The sequence below is a fragment of the Solenopsis invicta genome, chromosome 10 (assembly GCF_016802725.1).
Source record: "Solenopsis invicta isolate M01_SB chromosome 10, UNIL_Sinv_3.0, whole genome shotgun sequence".
NCBI classification, from domain to species: domain Eukaryota; kingdom Metazoa; phylum Arthropoda; class Insecta; order Hymenoptera; family Formicidae; genus Solenopsis; species Solenopsis invicta.
Genome location: NC_052673.1, coordinates 6144481 through 6170261, shown reverse-complemented (window position 1 = coordinate 6170261; position 25781 = coordinate 6144481). Strand labels below are relative to the sequence as shown.

The window sequence follows — 25781 nt, the reverse complement described above, 5'->3', positions numbered from 1 at the left end:
AAGGAACGCTATGACAATAAACGCGTAATCGTGCAAAATCATATCAAGGCTTTAATGAGCCTACCATCAATGATAAAGGAAAACTCCTCAGAACTGCGCCAGATTGCAAATGGCGCTGCTAAACATTTACACGCGCTGGAAGCCTTGAAGCGACCTACTGACAAGTGGGACGATATTTTAATATACGTGTTAAGCTCTAAATTTGATAACCTCACGCTTCACGAATGGCAATCGTCACTCACGGGCTTCGAATTGCCTACACTTAAACAATTTTTTACATTCATTACGCATCATTGCCAAACTCTTGAAGCAACCTCCAAGTCAAGTGCTCACATTGCAAAGAGCGACTCAAGGCCTAACCAATCGGGTTCTCAATCGAAACGTCCTGTGCCGCTGCGGTCAAGCTCAAGTGCAACTATTGTCAGGGAGAGCATTTAATATACAATTGCAAGGATTTTCTAGCACTTCCGGTCGCTCAAAGAGTATCTGAAGTCCGCGGTCGTAAGATGTGTACATCTGTGTCCTGCTGCTCACGCGTCTGGCAAATGTACTGCGGGATGTTGCAAGGTGTGTCAAGCAAGGCATAACACTTTGCTACATGTGAGCACTCCACTCAAGTCATCAAATGACAGTGTAACTAAGGGTGATGACACGCAACCAGCCGTGTTTTCCATCGTCTTGGCAACGTATGCCATCAGTCAACGCGGTAGCGATTATCGTGTTTTATCCACCGCGGTTGTCTACGCCTTCGATCACGAAGGCTCGCCTAAGTCTTGCAAGGCATTACTAGATTGCGGTTCACAGATCAATTTTGTTTCTAGAAAATTCGTAAAGTCCCTCTCCTTGAGACCAAGAAATTTCAATCTCTCGATATCTGGAGCAAACGGTGCTACCACTACGTCTTCACAAGTCGTACAATTAAGAATACAATCAAGAATAAATTCTTATACGACGGTTATCGACTGTGTAGTTGCAGAACAAGTCACGGATAAAGTTCCAATCGTTCCTTTCAAACGTAAGGATTTCAAATTTCCTCCCAACATTCAATTAGCCGACCCGCAGTTCCACACCTCGACAGAAATTGACTTATTGATAGGGGTAGACATTTTTTGGGAACTATAGTGCGTAGGTCAGATAAAGTCTTCACAATTCCATCCGACTTTTCACAAGACTCGCTTCGGATGGGTTTTGGGCGGTCGTTTTAATTCGGTTGAAACTATTTCCAGGGTGCAATCCTGCCATGCCGCTATAAGCAATACTATGTTACATGAACAATTGAACAAGTTTTCGCAAATGGAAGACAATCTCGCGTTTTCGAGCAATTACACGCCGGAGGAAGCATTTTGCAAACAGCATTTCTTAGCAAACGTAACGCAAAATCACGAAGGAAGGTGTATTGTCAAGCTCCCGATCAAAGACCATCTTCTTCACGGTCTCAAGGACTCCAAGGCAAATGCCTCGAAAAGATTCACCTTTCTAGAGAAACGCTTCAATCGCGATCCTTCATTAAAGATCGAGTACTCGCTCTTCATGCAAGAGTATATTTCCCTGGGCTATATGCGCCTAGCAGACCCGCAATCACGGGAAGAAAGTGTGTCATTCTATTTGCCGCACCATTGCGTGTTCAAGGGCCAGGATCGTAGTTCAAAGATACGCGTGGTTTTCGATGCGTCTTGCAAGAGCCGCAATGGCTTGTCACTCAATGATGTGTTGATGGTCGGCCCCGTCGTCCAGCAGAACTTAGCTACAATTCTGATCCGATTCTGCACTTTCCGATACGTTCTGGTTGCCGACATAATTAAAATGTACCGGTAGGCACTACTAGATCCCTCGCAAACACGTCTGCACAGGTTACTATGGCGCGACAGCTCTGATACCAAAATAAATACTTATGAACTAACTACTGTAACTTACGGGACGTCCACAGCGTCATTCTTAGTAACAAGATGTCTAAAGCACCTCGCTGAACTTCATGCTTTAAAATATCCCGCTGGTTCAGTTTGCGTGCAGCACGATTTTTATGTCGATGACATGCTCACGGGAGCAGATAGCATTCAAGATATCGAATCAATTCGCGACGAAACCATACAGTTGCTCCGCTTAGGAGAGTTCGAACTAAGCAAATGGGCGTCGAATTGCCCCGACCTACTAACTTTTCTAAACGATCAGGATGATGTCTTGGTACAAATAAGCAACCAGACCAAATCCTCAGTGCTGGGGGTTCATTGGAATCGGATCGAGGATACTCTCGATTTCTCTTGCAAGCTCGAGTCATCGTACGACGTTGTGTCCAAACGAACAATATTGTCTGAGGTATCTAGACTATTTGATCCTCGTGGTCTCCTAGGACCCTCCATTGTCTCAGCAAAGCTCATGCTGCAAGAACTATGGCAGGCGAGAGTCGATTGGAACGAATCCGTTTCTCAGGACATCCATACTCGTTGGTCTGATTTCCGAGCGCAATTATTAGAAGTAGGTCAATTGCGAATATCAAGGCGCGTCAAATTTAGCACAGATCCTCAATCAGTACAGTTGCATGACTTCAGCGATGCCAGCGAGCGCGCATATGGTGCCTGCGTGTATATGCGCGCTGTGATCGGCCCGAGTCAGTACCGCACGGAATTGGTATACGCGCGATCTCGTGTAGCGCCTATCAAGGCAGTGTCACTTCCCCGTCTCGAGCTATCCGCAGCCTTGTTGCTGGCTTGAATGATCTTTAAGATCAGCAATTCAATCAATCTAACAAATATACAAAAATACTATTCGTGTGATTCAACAATCACGCTGAACCGGCTAACGTCGTACTCCCGGGGAAGGTTCCGATAGCGTACAGTACTATTGCACACAAGCCACTCACAACCACTCATAGCGCTTGAACAGAAGAATATCACTAGGCACCAGCCGCTGTGATTGGCTGTGTGCAATAGTACTGTGCGCTATCGGAACCTTTCCGTACTCCCGCAGGTGGTCTACATTCGTAGCCAACAGGGTCGGTAAAATACAACGCCTAAGCGACACCAGTCGTTGGCGTCATGTGCCCTCTCTTAATAACCCGGCCGATCTTATATCACGCGGTCTGTATTTACGTGAGCTGATTATTTCTGACATGTGGTGGCATGGACCATCTTTTTTGCAGTTTAGCGAAAATTCATGGCCAGACAGTGGCTTTCCACAGATGGAAGGTAATATTCCGGAGCAAAGGAAACTCGCCATGCGTACAGTCGCAACTGATTCATCAATCGTAGCCGAGCTGTTGAACAAGTTCTCCAATTTGAACAAAATATGCCGCATCGTAGCTTATTGCATCCGCTTCAACAAGATCCGCCGGCCGACGGTGCCATCTAGAATAATTTCTCCCCTGGAGGCATCCCACTCGCTTGGCATAATATGCAAGGATGTGCAAAGGCATGCCTTCACCCAAGAGTACAAGGCTCTTAATGAGGGAAAACCCATAAGCCCAACAAGCTCTCTTCTCACCTTATCTCCTTTTATTGACGACTCCGGAGTCATGCGTGTTGGGGGACGATTAAAAAATGCCGGTTAGCATCCAGATGTTTGCCATCCAATCCTAATTCCGCGCCATCACATTTTAACACGTTTGATCATAGAACAGGCTCACGCCCGTACCCTGCACGCAGGGACGCAAGCAACTATGGCCGCTGTTAGACAATGATTTTGGCCGTTGGCCTTGCGCTCAAGCACGCACAAGGTCATCCAAGGCTGCGTGAAGTGCTTTAGAGCGAATCCCCGTCAATCCGAAGCTTTAATGGGATCACTTCCAGCCAGTCGAATCAGGGTCTCTCAACCGTTTTCACAATGCGGCGTCGATTACGCTGGCCCATTCTTGTTGCGCAAAAGCAAGAAACGTAACGCGAGGCTTCAGAAGGCCTACGACTCCATATTCGTGTGCTTTGTCACGAAAGCTGTACACATGTGAGCTCTGACGCCTTTACAGGTGCCTTTAAACGTTTTCTATCTCGTCGCGGTAAACCATCGCGTATGTTCTCCGACAACGGGACCAACTTTGTAGGCGCCCAGAGACAACTCAAAGAGTTTTACGAAGCCTATCTTAAGAAATCCATTCAGTCCAACTTAAAGGAATTTTTCTCTAATCAAGAAATTCTTTGGACCTTCATTCCACCGAATGCCCTCCATTTCGACGGGTTATGGGAAGCGGCGGTGAAGGCGATGAAGTATCATATGACTCGAATAATAGGAAATGCGCATTTAACTTATGAGGAGTTTCAAACCGTTTTATGCGAAATTGAAGCGATATTAAACTCACGCCCGATCACTCCATTAAGCGCAGATCCGAATAATCTTACATGTTTGATACCAGGTCATTTCCTTATTGGCACGACTCTCGACAGTTTTCCCTATACCGATTTGAGCAACGTGCCTGAAAATCGACTCGTTCGCTGGGAGCGTGTAGAACAATTACGGCAACATTTTTGGCGCAGATGGGCTAATGAATATGTTAGTTCTTTACAGGAACGAAGTGGAGAAATAATAAAGGCCCCCAACTGCAAGTAAATCAACTAGTCCTTTGTAAACAACCAAACGCACCTCCCATGCAGGCCCATTGGACGAGTGCAAGAGGTGCACACAGGTTCTGATAACATCGCTCGAACCGCTACTATACAAACCGCAAGGGGAGTGCTCGTCCGGCCTTTAGCAAGATTAGCAATCTTGCCGCTCGAAGAAGGTCTGACGACCACTGACAATTCATAGTTTAAGTACTATTACAAGTATTATAAGATAATTTGTTTGCGTTAAGTTAGGTGTTATTTTAATGTTAATCACATTATTACACTAGTTATAATCTCAAGCTCAGTACGCTCATTCTTTAGACTTATCTGTTACAAGCCACCTCTCCGTTGTTTAATGTTCTATTGGTATAATTTTATTTGAATTGAAAGTTCGCACTTCCAAGGGGGGCGGCGTTGTTCGGTATTTATAATGCGTTTCGAAGTTACTCATAAGTTGTGATTACTATAAATAGAATTTTTATTTTCTTTGCGTTCATTGCCAAAGCGTGCTATGCTTAAGCTTCCCGCGCTCTCTAGTCTTCGCTCGCACAGGCTCGTTATCTTCGCGGCTCTCCGGTAGCCTTCGTGCGCGCTTGGCTCTCGAGACGCTCTCTCTGCAAGAAGCCGTCCGACAGATCGGATCGTTTTTATGCCGGCTGTGAGTAATCTCTCGATTGAGATGTAAGTGCTCGTTTTAGTGTACTCAATAAAAAAAACTAAGAGAACATCAGTCTCTCGGCCACGTTTATTGTGACGGCCTATTTATCCCGCAAGCCAACGTGGAGCGCATCTACGGCGCAACCTACAAAATTAATAACATTATAACACAGTATGTGAAGTGTGATAATTGTTAGTTAACAATTTAATGGCACTCTCAGGCAATACAAGTTTAAAATCGAAATATAAAGCATCTTTAAAACATCATAACTTAAGTAGTCTGTAAGATGTTTTATATCTCAATTTTAGATGTGTATACAAATTTATGCTATCTGGTATTAGAATAAGAATAGGGAAAATAATAAAATAACAATAAAAATTTATTTAATTATCATTAATACCTTAAAGTCTAAATAATTCCCACTTACGAAGTAATAAAAAATCCAATATTATATTTTTCACATTTTTTTGTATGAAATTATTTACAAATTGACTCTTGCAGTACGTAGCAGCATTTTCATCGCAATAGATGATATGTATCTTGAAAGATTCTACGTATCTTGAAAGATTTCAAGATATTTGGTGTTATTCTAAAAAAATATTAAATAAATTATTCATAATTAATAATTGTTGATAATAAACATTTAGTTCCCATTGCACGGAAGTGTAGGATGTTGCAAATGGGGTTAGCAGTTGACATATATCAGTTAAAATCCAGAAATAAATAAATAAATTAATAGAAATTTGAAAGCAGAATAAATGAAAAAATAAGAAGTAAAGTACAATAGAAATTATAGTAAGATTATGAATTATTTTCTGTCCGTCCAGAAATATTTTTGCATGTAGCAAAAACACAAGAATAGCCTCTTCTTGCATTCATTTTAAATAATAATAATAAAATTATAATTATAATATAAAATTTTCCTCAGCTTTACTAATTTTTACACTTGTTTTATTTGCCGGTATATCGTTGCAGTTTAGTGCAGCTTGACTACATATGTGATATCATATGATATTGTTATGACGGTCCACCATATTCTTGATTGTATAGCCAACGCATGCACAGAAGAAATTTGACCCATACTTTTTTCGCACTGTCGCTACTGTATATACTGTGACAGTACAATGAATATTAAAATAAGAGTTTTCTTTAATAATAATAATAATAACAACAACAACAACAACAACAACAACAACAACGATAACAATAACAATAACAATAACAATAACAATAACAATAACAATAACAATAACAATAACAATAATAAATGAAATAATTGAAAATAATAATGAGATTTTTTAACTCGACTGCTAAAATCAGTCAAATATTTTTGGCAATGTTAAAGTATGTACGTAACACTTTAAAAATTAAAAACGGATGTTTAATTAAAAAAATTATTTTTACAAAATATCGTTTATTTAATTTGACTGTGGAATAGCTAATCGTAATGGTCAACGTGTTTTATTGACGCTATTTTGTATACCAGACGGTAAATAAGATATTTCCTGGAACTATATTTTTTAATGTTTAATAATGTAAAGTCACATTGATAACTAGACTAGGCTATATTTCGGATATCAGACGATAAATAGGATATTTCTTGGAAATCTATTTTCGAACGTTTTATCTATTCGTGCGGTAAATAAATTTATGTAATTGCGTTGTTTGAGTTGTATAAATATATCTGAGAAAGTATTATTTTTAGTTTTATTTGCGACGTCAATCAGTCATCACCATTCTGTTGAAAAGTTAGTAATCATTGCTTGACAGAAATTTCTTTAAAATGTTTGTAAAAAAAATCTTAAATAAACGATATTTTGTAAAAATAATGAATTTCTCTATTTATAACTCGTTTTTAATTGTTCAAAGTATTACGTACATACTTTAAAATTACCAAAAATATTTGACTGATTTTAGCAGTCAAGTTAAAAAAACTCATTTGTTGGAGAATTACCGTACGTTGACAAACGTCGGTTAAATTCTCCGAACGTTAGTTAGATAGAGTAGACTTGCGAGTAGCACACAGTAAGTCTTCTGATTCAACACTGGGCACTTTATTAAATTAGCAAAAACAATTACAACGTGCGAGAGAGTCGTGCACAGGAATGCGGAACCTCCCCCCCCCCTCTCGAACTACTCGGTCTAACCGAAATCAGGGGAAAAGGTTTTCGCCACCCCGCGGCTTGCCGCCATCAACATGTAAGGAAGCAGATGTTCGACAGGGGCGTCAAAAGCAATGACTGCTAAAAGGCGAGCCATCGCTCCAACATCATTACTATTTTATTATTTCAATTATTATTATTATTATTAAAAATTTTTATTTTAATATTCATTGTACTATACTGATTTGCCTTCAACGCTTTTTCGCGTAATTAGCGACGTTAGCAAAACGTATGAGATGAATCTGCACGTATAGCGTATATATAACGAATTTGATATTATTTTGTCAAAAATGGTACATCGGAAAGACACTTTATTATATATGGTTGGATTTGTATAAAAATAAGCTATAAATCTGGCATTAAAATATTTAAAAGTTTTTAAAGACAAATGTAAGTGGTAGGGAACGTATTGAAAAAATTAAAAAAAAAATTTTTATTACTGTTATTACTGTTTTATTTTATTACTGTTATAAAGTACTCTTCGAGCCATTTAACTTTCAATCAGAACATTTCTTTCTATCTTTTATAATTTTGACGATACACGTTTCAAAAGAAGAAAACTGATTTTTTTTTTTAAAGGTGTTTCACCCCCTAAAAATGAGATTGAGCACGTATAAAACAATACATGTCCCTTATTTTGATCTGTAAGACAACGTATTAAAGACTCGTCAAAATCGAAGGGGGACACTTCCGTAGTGCACGGACGGCTGCACGTACTATGAGTTATAGAGTGGCTTTTAATTATTTTTGGAAAATGGAAATGTCGCATCGTAACTTTATCATATACTGTTGAATTCTGTTGATGTGTTATATGAACGTAATGAAATTTGTGCTAAGAGAAATTTATTTATTATAACTGAGCGACATGTGCACATGTAGTGTGGCAGAAAGAAAAAAAACGTGAACATGAAGAAAGAATACAATCATGGTAGGCCGCACGGACTAGTGGCGGCGCAGCGCATAGAACCAGCTAAACAAAAAGGAAGAACGACATCTATATGCTAGTGATTCTTAAAAAGTTACCTATAGAGTGACTACAGATCTCAACAAATTCTTAATAAAATAAGCTTTATTTTGCTTATAAAAAGAAATAAACATTTTGAAACAAATAGGTAAGTGGTGGGAAAAAGTATTTAAAAAAATTAAAAAAAATTTTTTTTGCTTTTATAAAGTACTCTTCGAGCCAGTCAACTTTTATTTAAAACATTTTCCTTTATCTTTCATAGTTTTGATGATATACGCTTTGAAAGAAAAAAACCGATTTTTTCAAAAGGGTGTTTCATCCCCTAAAACTGAGATTAGGCAACAAAAAAATATTTTTGTTTTATGGATGAACTCTTCTATTTGTACACAAAGTTTCAGAATTTTTAAAATTTTTGGGTTGCCTAGTGTTCCTTGTTAGTCATGTTATGATATTGTTATTATATAATTACAGTTGAAATAAAAAAAGTTAATTCTTTCGAGTCTGATAACTTATAATATTTTACTATTTTAACATTTCTAGACCAGATTTGGTCAGCCAGTCACTAGTGTTACAATCAGGTTGCAATTTTAAATTAAAAATCCGATTTGGACACGAGTCCTTTCAAACTTTGGAACAAATTTTACAATAAACCGCAAGAATGATCATGAAATGTTCGATATTTTTGAATTCTGCACTGTTTATTTTAAATTAATTACCTTTCAAAATTTTAACATTTTTTAAATAATAATTTACAAAGATTTTTTCATTTTTACAAAAATTTTTGAACGATAGCTGAAAATGCAAATTTGCGGCTATTCCACGAATGTTATGATAGAGAACTGTTAAACTGCTTTTACATGTTCGGTGTCGTATAATAACTTTACATTTGTCACGAAGTTTGCACAAGAGCGCGAGTGAATGTCGCGATCAAAGGAAAGGCAAAAAATTACGCAAAATGCGCGCGAAGACGACGATCTTGATTGACGCGAAAATCTAATCAAATTGCGAGATATTAGGCGCCAGACGCGTTCATACGCCGCATCAACCGACACCATGATACGCGAACGCCACGCAATTATACGTGAGCGAGCAAAATCACGCCGCTCTACACTGACGCAAAAAGAAAGGATTGTTGCTCTTATGCAACCGGCCAACTTTCCTACGCGGTAGAGGGGTAGGACGGAGAAAACAGGGGCGGAGCAGATTGCTCTTGCGAGGAGAAAAATAAGCAGGCAAAAAATTCTACAAAAGAAGGTCGAACACGTATAATAATAGAAATATATTTTAACAAAATGTTGTGCCCCGGTGATGGCTCCAGGGACGTCGGTAGGTATATCGGGATCTTTTTGGCGCCTTAGGAGTTAGGACTCGTAGGAAGGGCCGCTCGGTGGTTGAAGATAAAACACTTGCTTGTTCCAACGTTAAAATAATGTATTTTCTTTAGTATTGCTCTCGTTACACTTGTAGTATGATTATGTATGTCGCTCGTTTGCTTGTTCTTCCCGGACGGCCCGGTATATATAGGTCGGCTGTTATCTCCGGATTGTGTTACAAGCTCGACGTGTAAGTCACGCACGGCGAGTAACACACCGGACAGCTGTTTGTCAAACTCTTCCTTCGCTTTCCGATTTTGTCGCGATATTTATACGGAAATTCGTCGTTTGGTTCAGCCAATCGTGTTCCTTGCGGCATGCAGCTCCCACGCTTAGCCGAAATCCGAATACCGGAAAGCGACTCAGCGTTAGCTGGCGTAGCGCGATGGTGTTGCGGGCCGGAAGCCCGACAGACCATCAGCGTCTTTTCGATATTTCTAGCGTATGCGGAATTCGAGTCCGCTACGCGTATGCATAGCAATAGGAATCTTGATTTCCTGTTGCTATGCGTATAATTATCGTAGTTGTACAGGGTATAACACTCTTCCCCCGCCGGGAAAGAAAAACGAGGAAAAGGAGTTTTTCGCTTTTAACACCCCTCCCTCGCCGGGAAAGAAAACGGAGGCATTTAGTTTTCTATCATTATTTACATTTTATAAAATATATTAGATCGATTTAGTATTTTTAGTTTGTTGGGTATCTAGAAACGCGTGCTTTGTGTGCGTTTTAAAATTGATCTAGGTAAATTATTATAATGCTTGCTTTCGTATTCTAACGTTTCTCTCTTTTTGCTCCGTTTCCTTTTTACAGTATATAATATTATCCCTATTGCAACTGCTACGATTATCAACATGGTAACGCTGCTTGTTGCCATAGGGTAAATAAAGTTTTTTGATTGAAAATACGGAGTGTCAAGACCCTCATTTAATTCTTTTAACTTAGTTTCTAAATTTTTTAATTTTGGATGGTCTTGCACTATTCTTTCTATTTTTATTTGAGACATATTCATTTTTTCTTGCGTTATTTCTTTCGGTAATGAAATATTGTAATCTGGTATGTATGCCTCAATTTTTGTCTCGTTTAATATTTTAGGTGATTGTAGTGTTACCTCTTGTGTTATTAATTTGCAATTATTTTTTAATGTGATTTTACCTGTATTTTCAATCGTTTTCTTTATTTTCCCGTGATCTTTACATTGGATGATTATTGATTGTTTTCTTGTTGTCGAATATAACCATGAATGCGGATTACCTAGAGGTATCCAAATTGTGTTATTAGAAGTTATGTATCTTATTTCGCAATTGTCGCTTTGTACTTTATTTTCTACGTATATCTCTATCTCGCATGTTGGACTTGTGTTTATGCGTTGTATTGAAAAGTTTTCTTCGCATAAGTATTTTCTATCTATATTTTTACATGTATTTAAGTTGTTTTGCAAGAGTGTAATATATGAGCGTTTTTCTGTTCTAATCGCTATTACCGGATTTTTTATTTTAATGATAGCATATTGGTTTTCATTTCTTGGTATGGGTAATGCAATTACGTTAAGTATGCTATATTCCGTGTGAAATTAACGGAAATTTTAGTATCGTAAATATTTTACCGTTATTATAGTATGCGTTTATTGTGGTTATTTTTTCGATTTCAAACCATTTATTTATGTTAATCCGAAATGGAAAATAAAGTCCTTCCGGTAATTGCAAGTTTGCTTCCTTTAGACTATCTATTATACTTGTTACTGGCGTTAATTGTGGGTGTAGTATCCCTTGTTTTATTAATACTAAATAGTCTGCTATGTCTTTTGTGTCACGTTTTAAATTTCCTAATATCGCGTTAATTACTAGAAAGTGCTCGTGTATGTTGTTTTGTCTGTCATTGAATTTTAGTTGTTGTCTTAAATTTTTCGTCACGTTTCCGAGGAGGTCTTCATTTTTTTGTATTGTTTCCTCGGTTTTATCTATGTGGGCTATTGTCTCTTGTAGTATCTTAATTTGGTTTTTCGTCGCGTGTTGTATTGTCTGTTGTTCGTTTTGTAATAAAATTAATTGTTCATTAATTAATTTTTCGTCATTTGCGTCCATTGTGCCGAACAGAGATTTCGCAATGGTTCCTATTCCATCAATTATACCTCTTCTTTCTATCCGTGATGGTTGGTACATTAATTTTATTTTTTCCATCTTTTTATTTATTTCTTCAAAATCTCTTTTTGCTATTTCGTAGAGGTTGTCGCATGTCTCTTTGTGCGCGAATGCGAGTAGTTGGCACATGTTTTTTGTTTTTTGCATGTAATCATGTAATTGCTCTTGTCGTTTTATTAGTGAGGTAAAGTCTATTTCTATAACTATTTTCCATGTTGATTCTAATGGGTGTAATTCTCCTAATTTTTCATAATATATTCCTGGATGGTGAGTGAATTCTTCTACTTCGTACGGCTCGTTGCTCGTTGATTCTCTTACATCTTCTGATAAGGTGGGATTTTGTTTCGTTTCCTGTACGCTGGTCCATATGGTATATAACCTGTAATCATCCGGTTACATATTATCGTATTTTATTCCGTGGGTCCTCTTATTGGCACTGGTTGTGCCGTCTTTATGTTTTACTCGGTTTATCAGTCTTCTCGTCGCTTTTGTCGAGTGTCTGGGAAAATGTCTCGTCTCCCGTATATTGAGGCAATTTCGGTCGTTAGGAAGGAATCTCCTATTAATATATGGAATCGGTTTACTCTTCCCGATACAGTGTGTGATTGTTATGAGGAGCCGTTTAAATTTGACGAGGTTCCTGGCGTGTTTCCTGAGCCTGGGCCGGAGGTACTCTCGGATGACGAAAGGTCGTCTGATGTTCTCTGCATTCTGCAGAGACAGTTTTGTTAGATGATTTTGATTTTGGAGGTGCTCTTCCTGGCAGATCCTGGAGAGGTTCTGGTGAGTTTCTCTAAAGTCTTTGAACTCTCTTTCTCTCTCTTTTCGACTATCAGGTTCTTTTACCTGGTGTCGCTTTCCTCTGATAACTTTTTATTCTGCTGGTTCAGCTTTGATTATTTTTTCTTCTTGCGACTTCTGTTCTTTATTTCTTCTCAGTTGTTCTTTGACTGCTACGTGGCTTGCATAAAGAGAATATGTTTGATTTAGTGCCTGAGCCGGATGTGGAGCTCGAGACGGGTGTTATCGGGGATATCGGGGATCCTGGCGTGGATCCCGAGCTCTTAGAGCTGCATTTCGCCGCGGAAGTTCCTGATGAGGTCCGCGATGATGAGGAATTTCCTCATCTCCTAGACGTTCGTCCTTCCGATGATGAGTCGGAGGGCGATGGGGAGCTTGCCGATGATCCCATACTCGACGAGTTTCCCGATGATTTCGAGGGTGACGTCGGTAACATTGACTTTATTTTTCCCGAAGAAGTGAATGGTGAACATAACGTTTAATTCTTGCTGGATCCGGATTTTCCTCTAATGTTCGTTATGGACAATTCCGATGTGGAGGAAGACGAGGACGAGGTCCTCTCTGACTGAGTAGTTTGGTATAAGGAGACGTTTAGTTTGTAGTGCAGTTAGTTATAGTTTAGTGTAGTGACTCCTGTTTTATTTTGTTCTTCTCCTTTGGATTATACTTCAATTTTTTGGACTGTGGATTACTCCTGGGTTATTGGATTTTTTCCATTTTTTTGGTGAGTTTATTATGTTTACGTTATTCTTTCTTTTGTATATAAGTATGTATATAGTTGTATATATAAATTTTTCCCCCTTTTTTTTGTGTTATTATTATTATTATTATTATTATCATTTTTCCGTATTTATTTTATTTTTGTTGCTCGCGTCGCGTTAATGATTTATAAATAATTTTAATCTGTTTGCGTGTACGCGTATTTCCTTTCGGCCTTTCTTAATCGTAAGATTTATGTCACTGTGTTTCTTGATCACAGTGTATGGTCCTGTCCATTTCGAGTCAAGTTTTTTCTATTTTCCTCGTCGTAGGGTTTCATCAAACAATAGTACTTGATCTCCTATTCGAAAATTTTCTTCGTTGGTTTTTTTGTCAAATTGGAGCTTTGCTTTTTGTTTTTCTTCTTTTAATTTTTCTCTTGCCACTTGATTTGAGGCTCTTATTCGTTCTCGCACTTCTTGTGCATAATCATCGTAAGTATATTCTTGTTTCGGCGATTTTGTTAACGCTGTGGGCATGGTTGCCTGATATCCGTACAATAATTCGAATGGCGTGAAGCCTGTAGCTGTGTGGGGCGTGGTGTTGTATGTAAACATTGCGTAGGGTAACCACTCGTCCCAATTTGTTTGGTCTTCATTAATATAATGCCTTAGATACTCTGCTAAAGTTCTGTGCGATCGCTCTAATGCTCCATTCGTTTCTGGGTGGTAAGCGGTCGTCTAAATTTTCTCGATTTTTAGAAGTTTACATGTGTTCTTAAAAATTTCACTTGTAAAATTTGTACCCTAGTCTGTGAGAACTTTTTCGGGTATTCCGTGTTCCAGCACGATTTTTGTTACGAATTCTTTCGCTATAGTATTTGCTTCTTGATTGACTAATGCAATTGCCTTGCTGAATTTTGTTAAGTTGTCTTGAAATGTTAGTGCGTATTTATGTCCGGATGTCGTGACCGTTAATGGTCCCACTATATTCAACGCACATTTCTCGAATGGCTTTTTAGCCGTATCCGTTATTACTAACGGCATTTTAGTTTTTTGCCTTAATTTATTTTTTTGGCAATATTCGCATTTCGCGATATATGTTTCTATGTATTTTTTCATTCCGTGCCACTGATGTTTTAATTTAATTCTCTCAAGAGTTCTTCTTACTCCCTGATGTCCTCCGAGGGGGGCATCGTGGTATTCATATAATATTTTCTCCTTTTCATCTTCGGAGTAATTTACTTGTCCTTCTTCATCTTCTTCGTCTTCTCCTTCCTTGTCGTCGTCATCTTTTATCGCGTTTATATGCTCGTCCGTTCGGATCGGATTTTGACTCAAGGCGTCGGCGTTCTTACTTATTTTACCAGCTTTGTGAATTATTTCGTAATCGTATTCTTCTAATTTAAGTCGCCATCTGATTAATCGAGGACCCGGATCGTTTACATTGAATAGCCATATCAGTGGTTTGTGATCCGTGATAATTTTAAATTTTGTACCGTATACATATGGTCGGAAATGTTTAACAGCCCAGACTATGGCCAATAGTTCCTTTTCGGTCGTATTGTAGTTCTGTTCGGCTTTTGTTAACACTCGGCTTGCATATGCGATCGGCTGATCCTGGCCTACGATCCCTTGCGAGAGTACGGCTCCAATGGCGTAATCTGATGCGTCCGTCGTGACGATAAACTCCGCGTTGAAGTCTGGATATTTCAGTACGGGCGCCGTTATTAATTTATTTTTTAATGCATCAAATGCATTCTGTTGATCGTTTGTCCACTCAAATTTTTCTCCTTTTTTCGTTAATTTAGTGAGCGGTTTGGCGATCTTTGAAAAATTTTCTATAAATTTTCTATAATATTCTGCTAATCCTGTAAAAGCTTGAATTTCCTTTACTCGACGAGGAGTCGGATATTTGCTTACAACTTCGAGCTTGGATGGATCTGGTGAGATCCCCTTTTCTGTTATAATGTGTCCCAAATATATCACTTCCTTTTTTAGAAATTCACATTTGTCAGGTTGTAGTTTTAGATTACTTTTCCGTAGTCGTTTAAATACTTCAATCAATCGTTTATTATGTTCTTCTAAACTCGAACCGTATATTACGATGTCATCGAGGTATACTAGACATTTTAGTCCTTGTAATCCTGTCAAAATACTATTCATTAGGCGTTGGAAGGTTGCAGGCGCATTCTTCAATCCAAACGGCATTCGATTAAATTCGTAATGTCCGTGCGCTGTCGAGAATGCTTTTGTTTTTTGTTTATCATTTTCGGACATTGGGATTTGATGATATCCCGATGCCAAATCTAGTGTTGAGAAATATTTCGCATTTTCTAGCTGGTCCAAGATGTCAGTGATATTGGGTATTGGAAACGAATCTCCAATTGTTAAATCATTTAGTTTTCGAAAATCGACTACGATGCGTAATTTTGGTTTGCCTGACGCATCTAATTTTTTGGGGACTACGAGTAATGGCGCATTCCATTGACTTGTGCTCGGCTGTATTATTTCTTGGTCTAGCATGTTTTTTATTTGCTTATTTACCTCGATTTTATGTTTTTCGGGTAATCGGTACGGTCTGACATTTACACTTGCTGTATCCGCGCGTGTTTTTATCTCGTGCGAAACCTTAGAGGTGCACGTTAGCCGTTCTCCTTCTAAGTGGAAAATATCGCTAAATTCTTCGCAAATATTTAAGAGAGTTTTCTTCTCTTCTTCATTTAAATGGCTTATTCTCAAGAGGTTATTTATTTGCTCTTTTCTTGAAATTTTTGGTGCGTTTTTCTTCTCAATTTTATTTATTGATTTTTCGAGAGTATCTTCACATATTAATTCCTCGCTTTTTACCTGTGGTGCTTGGATATCTATTTCTTCTTCCGTAGTATTTAATATACTCGCGGGGCACGTGAACTCATTTGGTTCTACCAAGCAGCATCCGATATAGACTCCTGCTTTTAATTCTTCTGATTTGATTATACCAATTTTATTTTGGTTTGTTGACACTTGTACGATAGTTTCGTTTCGTGGTTTTAGTATTATCCTTCGATATGGAAAGTTGAAGCTTGTTTGACCAATGGTCACTTTTCTCGATCCATAATCGCATGTCATATTATTTTTCCTGACAAAGTCGGCCCCGAGTATTCCATCGTACTCTAGAGGTTCGTTGTCTTTAATTACGTATACTGGGTGGCTTATTTTTGCATCTCGTACCTGTATATGTAGATACGTTTTCCCAAGTGTCGTAATCGAATTGCCTGTTATCCCAGTTAGTTTTATTTTTTCATCTTGTATTATAGTTTCATCTTTTAATGTCTTCAATTTTATAATTGAGATCGTCGCCCCTGTGTCGAACAAGAAAGCAATATGATTTCTTTGGGCCTCTTTTACCGGCAGCGATATCATATCCAGCCCGGTATCTTCCTTTGGCGCGTATCGCATGTGTGATACTCGATACGCGGCGGCGTTGCGCGACGTTATCTTATTTGGCTCTTCCTTCTCTTCTTCTTCGCTGCTTTGTGCGCCCGAGTTTTTTATGGCTCGTATTTTTTCTGTTTTATTATTTCTACCGTTTTGGTATGTTTTTGTTTCTTTCGTTGCGATGCCTCTTTGATTGTTTAGCCACCAACATTCTTTGCGGGTGTGCCCCTTCTTCTTGCAATGATTGCAATATTTTTCGAAAGCATTTATGTGAGAGTGATTGTCCGGTCTCGGTAATGAGAAGCGGTTTGTATATCGGCTACTACGGCAGTCCTGTCCGTAGTGCCCTGTTTTCCCGCATTTTTTGCATTGCGGTGTTCTATACGAGGGGATCTGTTTTTGGAACTTCGAATTGCGATTGCTTGGGCCTTTAATCTTTTCCTCGGCCGTTGCACCGATTATCGCTTCAGCTAGCGTTGGATATTGCTGTGCGCGTACGAGGAGCTTGATATCCTCGTGCAATCCGGTTTGATAATTATGGAGGGCTTGTTCTCTAATGCTTTCTAAAATGGCTCGTTGTTGTTCTTGAGTGTGCTCCTTGCCCTCTTCCATTGATTCGTACAGATCCATTGCCAGTTTATCTACTCGGCGTCCGAAGTCTTGTGCGCTTTCTCCACTTTTTTGTTTTAGTGAGTTAAATTCGATTTGTAAATGCGCAGTGCTTCGTTTACTTAAATATTCATTTTCTAGCTCTCTTTTTAATTGTTCGTAACTTCTTATATCCCGTGTTTGAAAATCCGTCATTGTCTTTCCTTTAAATTTTGTGCAGATCATGGCCTCAAGCAGTGAGTGCTCTTCTGCTGGGTGAATATTTTTCATAGCATATGAGCTAGCGTTTATAAATTCTTTTACGCGATCCCGGGAAGTTCCGTCTACATCTGGGATCATGTTTCGAGCGTCTTTTAACGTTAAAAAATTAACCGTTGATCCTCTCTGATTTCTAATATCGTATACTTATCGGCCATAAGAAAGTTCGCGGGCGTGATCATGGAAACTCCTTGTTTCTTGGTTCGTGTCCCTAGGTGGGGTACCGCGGGCTTCGGGTACGGTTCCCGTGAAAGATACCCGGTGTTCCCTTATTTGGCGCAATAGCTCATGCATTAAGAAATTTTCTGTTATTGGCAAATCGTAAGTTGTTCTTGGCGTTGCTACGGGCTCGGCGTATTGCTGAGTTGTATCATTTTCTGCTGCCTTGGCAGTTAGTTTTCTCGACGTTCCGACGGGAGAGCGTGCCGTTGTGGCGTCGGTCTGTTGTGTCGAGGTACCGGCTTGTCCGTCCATATTTAGTAAACTAAAGTCGTGTAATTTTACAGGGAATTCTCTAGTTGTTATAACGAAGTCTGTATCGTCTGTCTCGCTCGCCGTTTCGTTTAACACTCTATTAACTGCGTCGCGAATATCTTCTAACGCGGTTGCCGCGATTTCTATTGAGGACGATGATGAGTCTGACCTAACGTCGTTTGTTTTTTCGTCGTTACGTGTCCCTTCAGGAGCATGTTTCCGTCTGGGCATTTACAAAAGAATTTTCTAACTTACAATAAAATCACCGGGGTCGCTCGCATGTTGTCGAGTGCTGCTTATCTGCTTCTCCTCAGCTGGCTCGGCTTACGTTGCGCTGGCTGTTGAGGTAGGTCGGCGATCCTGATGCCTCGTTCTTGTTGACGTCTTCTGCGACTCTGGGTCCTCTTCTTTCCGTTGTGATCTCGCAGGTGTTGTCTCCGTTGTTGGGCGTGCTGCTTCCTGGCGCTTCTGCTCGATTGTCGTCGTCACGACTTGCGGGTGTACCGTCCTTTTGAGCATGATCCCACCGCTGCCACCAAATATAATGTTGTGCCCCGGTGATGGCTCCAGGGACGTCGGTAGGTATATCGGGATCTTTTTGGCGCCTTAGGAATTAGGACTCGTAGGAAGGGCCGCTTGGTGGTTGAAGATAAAACACTTGCTTGTTCCAACGTTAAAATAATGTATTTTCTTCAGTATTGCCCTCGTTACACTTGTAGTATGATTATGTATGTCGCTCGTTTGCTTGTTCTTCCCGGACGGCCCGGTATATATAGGTCGGCTGTTATCTCCGGATTGTGTTACAAGCTCGACGTGTAAGTCACGCACGGCGAGTAACACACCGGACAGCTGTTTGTCAAACTCTTCCTTCGCTTTCCGATTTTGTCGCGATATTTATACGGAAATTCGTCGTTTGGTTCGGCCAATCGTGTTCCTTGCGGCATGCAGCTCCCACGCTTAGCCGAAATCCGAATACCGGAAAGCGACTCAGCATTAGCTGGCGCAGCGCGATGGTGTTGCGGGCCGGAAGCCCGACAGACCATCAGCGTCTTTTCGATATTTCTAGCGTATGCGGAATTCGAGTCCGCTACGCGTATGCATAGCAATAGGAATCTTGATTTCCTGTTGCTATGCGTATAATTATCGTAGTTGTACAGGGTACAACAAAGAAGATTAACGTAAAAGTGAATAAGTACGACCTAAAGAAATAAAAGGAAAAAAAACGTCATTCACGCAACAAAATCAAAGTACGAGCATCTATTGCACGCCCTATCGACAACTAGTCATAAATACGAGTGAGTACTAAGCTACTCCTAAACGCAATCGACTCAGTCAAAAATGATATTGCAGAAGACAGTAAATAATAAACGCAAGAAGTCTCAGCAAGTTATAAACGCAATACAACGTCAGTAAGTAATAAACGCGAAAAAATCATAAGCAAGTTGTGACAATGCATCTCGTAGAATGCATTGTCCCGGCGAACATCAGCCTGGAAAGGCCACCGGGCCATAACCGGGGATACCGCGGATGTCCACTTTTAATTGCTTTCAACCGACATACCGTCTGGCGGCAATACCATCAGAAGAGACGCGCCGAGCCTTTGTACGCGCTGAGTCGGCGCGCTCGCGCATTCGGAAGACACGCGGTCTTCCGTACCCCGACGACTCCGCCGTTAAGCGCCGAAAAATAACGGAGGCGAGCCGAGTCGCCAGGTATAAATAGGGCCGTTGCTCAGAGAAACGACGACTCCGTCATCAGCACATCAAAACCGACCCGCTGCGCCAGTGACATTTCGTTCCCAAAGTCGGAACAGCGGTTGAAGTGTGCTTGGTCGCGGCGAGAGAATACTCCCTTCCGACACCGATCCTCTCTAAACACACAGCCCGGAGACCGAGAACCCGCTCGCAGCCAAGAGTCTTGGCCGGCAGCCGGGTTTCCCGGCTACCCGGAGGCTAACCTCTTTGTTTACCTTGCGACACCCATCACACCGCGATCGCTGTGTTCGGGATCCCGGGTCAAAGTTCCTGACAGGGTGTCGCGCTTCCAGCTCTATCTGCGACGATCCCGTTGCTGCCACCATATCGCTCGGGAAATCGTTCCGCCCGCGAGACCTACAAAGTCGGGCTAGCCCGCGGATCGTACAATAGACCACGCCCACCGCGTCACAAACATCACGGCACGCGGGTCATAAACCGCGCCCGCGCTTGCACAAACCGCGCTTGTACATATATACATATATATATATATATATATATATATATATATATATATATATATATATATATAGCCTAGCTCTATTTATATATATATATATATAAAAGCAGTAGCTGTTTTTCCCTCCTCACGCACAGCGCCGCGCCTACAGCCGCGGCTGCCTACGTCTCGGCGACCGGCGGGCGGTCCTTGCGTGCGGTGATACGCGCTTATTTGCAGACTTTATTAATTTTTATTTCGTTAACTATGGCAAATATTAAAAAATGGTAAAGGACTTTTCTGCTCAGTTTTACTTGATCTATCAATCCACGAAACCACGGGCGATCGTTACCTGACACCCTGTATATATATATATATATATATGTATATATATATATATATATATAGGGTGTCAGGTAACTACCGCCCCTGGTTTCATGGATTGATAGATCAAGTAAAACTGAGCAGAAAAGTTCTTTACCATTTTTTAATATTTGCCATATTTAATGAAATAAAAATTAATAAAGTCTGCGAATAAGCGCGTATCACCGCGCACATAGACCGCCCGCCGATCGCCGAGACGTAGGCAGCTGCGGCCGTAGGCGCGGCGCGGTGAGGAGGGAAAAGCAGCTGTAGCTCAGAGGCGTCTATTTATTCGTAGACTTTATTAATTTTTATTTCGTTAACTATGGCAAATATTAAAAAATGGTAAAGGACTTTTCTGCTCAGTTTTATTTGATCTATCAATCCACGAAACCAGGGGCGCTAGTTACCTGACACCCTGTATATATATGTGTGTGTGTGTGTGTGAGTATATAAATCTTTATTGTATTCTCTTTTGGTATTACAAGAGCTTCTGATTTTCACATCACACTTCCAACTTCTAATATAATATTTACATTTAGTGTCTTATTCACAAACTTCTTCCTGGTTTCTTCACTTGCTCCCATTTTGGTCCATGTCCTCTCTTATCTCTTTCCGTCTCTCTTCCTTTTCTCCCTCTCCGCTCATACCTGCCATCTTGCTAGCGTCTGTCTCATCCATTCCTTTCCTCCTCCATCCTCTTTCAATATCTCCTTCGCTTTTCTTCTACTCCCCGAATTGTCTCTTTTCCTGCATCTTTCCAACACGTGCTTCCATGACTCCACTTCTTCTCTGCATCCCTTGCATTTCCTCTCCTCCTCTCCTTCCCAATATCTTTCTTCTCTTAATTCATTTCCCAACCTAAATCTCGCTATTCTCGTCATTTTTACCTCTTTTCCTTTTTCTTTCAAATACCTTGGAACTTCGTCCACTTTTATTTTTTTGTACATCTTGTTATACTTTGACTCTCTAATTCTTGCCTCTCTCTCCTGCATTTGCATTGCTATATCTCTTCTCTCTAGTTCTTCCGTTACCTCTATCACTCTTTCTCTTTTTCTTTCTACCTCTTTTACCGCAAAACCTTTGTCCTCAAAGAATCTTCTCCTCTTTTCTTCCCATCTCGAACCTTCCTTCTCCCTTCCTTTTCTTATCTCTATTAAGCATCTTCTTGCAAGTTTGCTCCCACCTCCTTGTAACACTTTTTCCTCATATCCTATTGCTCTTCTTCCTGCTCTCGTCTTCATCTTCTCCCATTTGATTTCCTCCTTTATGTATCTCTGCGATCTCCAATCCTAATGTCCATTTAATATACTTTTCCTGAATTTTTTCCACTTTTTCCCACTTTTTCCATCCACATATCTCTGCTCCATATAACATTATACTTCCCACCATTGCCTCAAACATCTTCCTTCTTCTTATCCAATCCCCCTCGAATCTTTTTCTTATTCTCTACACCTTTTTCATCGCAATCATCGCCTTTCTTGTTACCTCCTTTCTTCTTGCCGTCCACTCCTTTGAAAGGTATAGCCCAGATATTTAAATCTCTTTACCTTTTCTAATCGTTCTCTTTTCCATCTCCAATCTCCCTCCTTACTTCTTCCTCCTGCTTTCCTAAACTTCATTATTTTGCTTTTATCAACATTGACTGTAAGTTTCTTTCTATCCATGTATCTTTCCAATCTTCTCATCATCCTTCTCATCTTCTCGTCCTCCTTTGCCAACAACATCATATTGTCAGCATATGCTAATGTCCATATCTTTTTACTACCTTTCAATATTTCTCCATCTTGCCCCCTTTCCATAGTTTTTTCAATATCTGCTGTGAATCAATTAAATAACAGAGGATTAAGCGGACATTACTGTCTCACTTCTTTTAGAGTCCAAAATTTTTTGCTGTACTCCTCTCCTATCCTCACTTTACAATTTGTATCCTCATGATTTTTTTCCGTGATTTTTTTTTCGTAATTTTCCGCTTACCCCTCTGTTTTCCATTGCCTTCCATACTCCTCGTCTGTCTACATTATCAAATGTCGCTTTAAGATCCACGAAAAAAACGACAATCTTTCCTCCTTTTTTCCTCACTTCTTTATCTATTACTTAGCTCAATATGTAAATATTGTCCACTGTTCCCATTGCTTTCCTAAATCCTGCCTGGTTATCTAATAACATTCCTCCCTCTTTCATTTCTCTTCTTAATTTCTTAGCAAGTATTGTCGTATAAATCTTATATAAAGCTGTCATTAATTGTTAGAACTCGACGATTAAAATAGTTAGTGGGTTAACTATGAAATGATAGTTATAACTCAACGGATAAAATCAAATAACAAACAGTGAATTTATTATGAAAACTTTAATATAGTTAATATGTTCGTATGCTAATATAAATCAGTTAATTCTGCAGCAATCTCGTGCCAAAAAAAGGGCAGGGCTGTAGAATTCAGTTGCAGTAAGATGAGAATCGTATACTGCTCAGGTTTCAATAGTCAACCCTCGAAATGCTGGAATAGTACCGCACTGCCAGATGAGACTCGGCCTTCTCGAATTATGAGTTGAGGTGTAAGAACAATGAAACAAGAAAATACCTGTATATAACGCTGAAAATAAACAGAAAATTAATAGTCACAAAGCGCTGTTAACTCTCGGATAATATCAGCAGCCTTGTGTTTGGATTGATGCTAATAGATAGCCAGATTGATGATTCCATGCGCTTGTATCTCCGGTTGTCCAAAATGGCGGCCTATGTCCAACCGACTATGTATAACCAAAATGTAAGCGGGTTTGGCGAGAGCCTTGCGCTCTCTCTCTTTCTCTCTCTCCTTGTCCAAAAGGCAGTCTACACCCGAACGGCTATATGGATAGATAGTAAAATACCAGGAGAAGAGAACCTTGAGTTCGCTCTCCCTCTGCCCAACAGGCAGACTTCGCCCGAACGGCTGTATGAAAACCGCAGATCCAGAATCCGCGACAAGAACCTTGCGTTCTCTTTCTCAATCTCTGCCCGAACGGCGGACTACACCCGAATGGCTCTGTCACTGAGACAATATGTAGACCAACGTGAATGGTCCTCTCTCTGCAATCTGATTGCCTTTACTTCACAAAGACTCAAATTCGCTATGCAAAATAATACTCGTAACTTATTGCTATAAAACAATAACGCATTAAAGACACGCACGTGCACGCTCGTAGTCTCTAACAACAAAGTGAGTTGAAGCCCGTTGCCAACCTCCACATTTTTTGTGCCTAGCGCCACCATAGTGTACTACCAACTGCAACTGCATGCACGACCAGCGGAACACGCGGGAAGTTCAAACATTCCGCCCGCCTTCGTTAACATCGTTAACGAACAAATTAGAGGGTTTCATGGATAACAGGGAGTGGACAGATTTTTGTAATAGGTCGTTTCAATACTGAAGTTTGAGTACGTACTGTTACGACTCGTACTAAACCATCCTTGCCAGGATGAACTTGTATGATTCGCCCGAGAGGCCATTTTGCTGGAGGATACCGTTCGTCAACCACTAATACTAGAGTGCCTTCCCTCAGAGATGGAGTTGGTTTATTCCACTTGTACCTCGCATAGTACCTTTGCAGACACTCTTTAGACCATCTTGTCCAGAAACTCTCCAACATCTGACGTATTAATTGCCATCTTGAAAGGTGGGAGGTCTTAATTGTCTCAGTAGAGGGCTCAGGAATGACTGTAGGTGCACATCCCATCAACAGGTGTCCTGGTGTTAGTGGATTAAGATCTTCAGGATCTTCACTAAGAGGTGACAGCGGCCTCGAGTTGAGTGCTGCCTCTATCTGGGTTAAGAGGGTAGTGAACTCTTCGTATGTAAGTAATGTGGTTCCTACTACTCTATTCAGATGGTATTTCACAGACTTGATGCCTGCCTCCCATTTACCTCCAAAGTGTGGAGCGGGCGGTGGGTTGAACTTCCACTCAGTTCCGTCATTTGCCAATAGTATGGCTAGTTTTTCTGATTCTTTTGTGGACTGAGTGAATAATCGCCGCAATTCGGTATCAGCACCTTTGAGAGTGGTACCACAATCGCTCGATAACGTCGTACATATCCCTCGCCGTGCAGTAAATCTCTTGTAAGCTGCGATGAAGGTGTCAGCGGTATAATCCGTCACTAGTTCTAGGTGGACGGCAGATGAAGAATAGCATACAAAGAGAGCAATGTATGCTTTATACGTTCGTGCGTTTTTTCCCTTCCATGTCTTTACCGTAAAGGGGCCGGCGTAGTCAATTCCGGTGTGTGTGAAGGGTCGAGCAGGAGTCACTCTTTCTTTCGGAAGCTGTCCCATCAGTTGTTGAGCTCTTTCCTGTCGGAATCGTGCGCATGTGACACACTTTAAGATGAAGGCCTTCACTGGGACTCTGCCTCCAATTATCCAGTAATGTTTTCTTATATAGGCTAAGGTGAGTTGTGTACCACCATGTAATGTCTTAGTGTGAGCGTCTGCTACTATTAAATCGGTCAACGGTGATTCTCGTGGAATAATCAACGGGTGTTGTTCGGAGAATGTAAGGAGAGAGCGTTGTAAGCGCCCTCCTACTCGCAGAAGACCGCGACCGTCCAGGAATGGATTAAGCCGCAACAATACACTGTTCTTTGATAAAAATTCTCCTCTAGAGAGTGTATCGATCTCTGAATGGAAGTAGAATCGCTGGATCGTCTGGATCCAAAAGAATTTGGATGCTTCTACCTCCTTAGTAGTAGCGGTGCGTGATGTACTTAGATTCGTTTTGAAGCGAGCAACGGCTCTCTGGCATAAAGCCGTGACACGAAAAAGCTTGGTTAGGTTGGAAAATTTACATAGTAGATCCCATAGTTCTAAGTGCTTCCTTACTGTGTTGGACCTTGCAGGTCGTTCTTCAGGAATCTCGGGTTGCTTGCTTGATGACGCCATGACGGGCCACTCTTCCGATGCTTGCAACAACCAAAGTGGACCTGTCCACCATATGGGCAGCTCTGCCAGTTGAGAAGGGGTTAACCCTCTGGTCGCTAAGTCAGCAGGATTTTCTGTCCCCGGTACAAACTTCCACTTGGCTTGAGGAAGAGTATCTTGAATAAAGCTCACCCGATTTTGCACAAAATCCTTCCATCGAGAAGGATGATTACTTATCCAGGTAT

The 25781-nt window shown here is 40.4% G+C and overlaps 1 protein-coding gene across 2 annotated transcripts in view; it reads left to right on the top strand.

The window, feature by feature from the left end:
- Positions 1-25781, top strand: part of LOC105197019 (sodium- and chloride-dependent GABA transporter 1) — a 269127-nt gene that overhangs the window by 56110 nt on the left and 187236 nt on the right. The gene's annotated exons all lie outside the window — the stretch shown is intronic.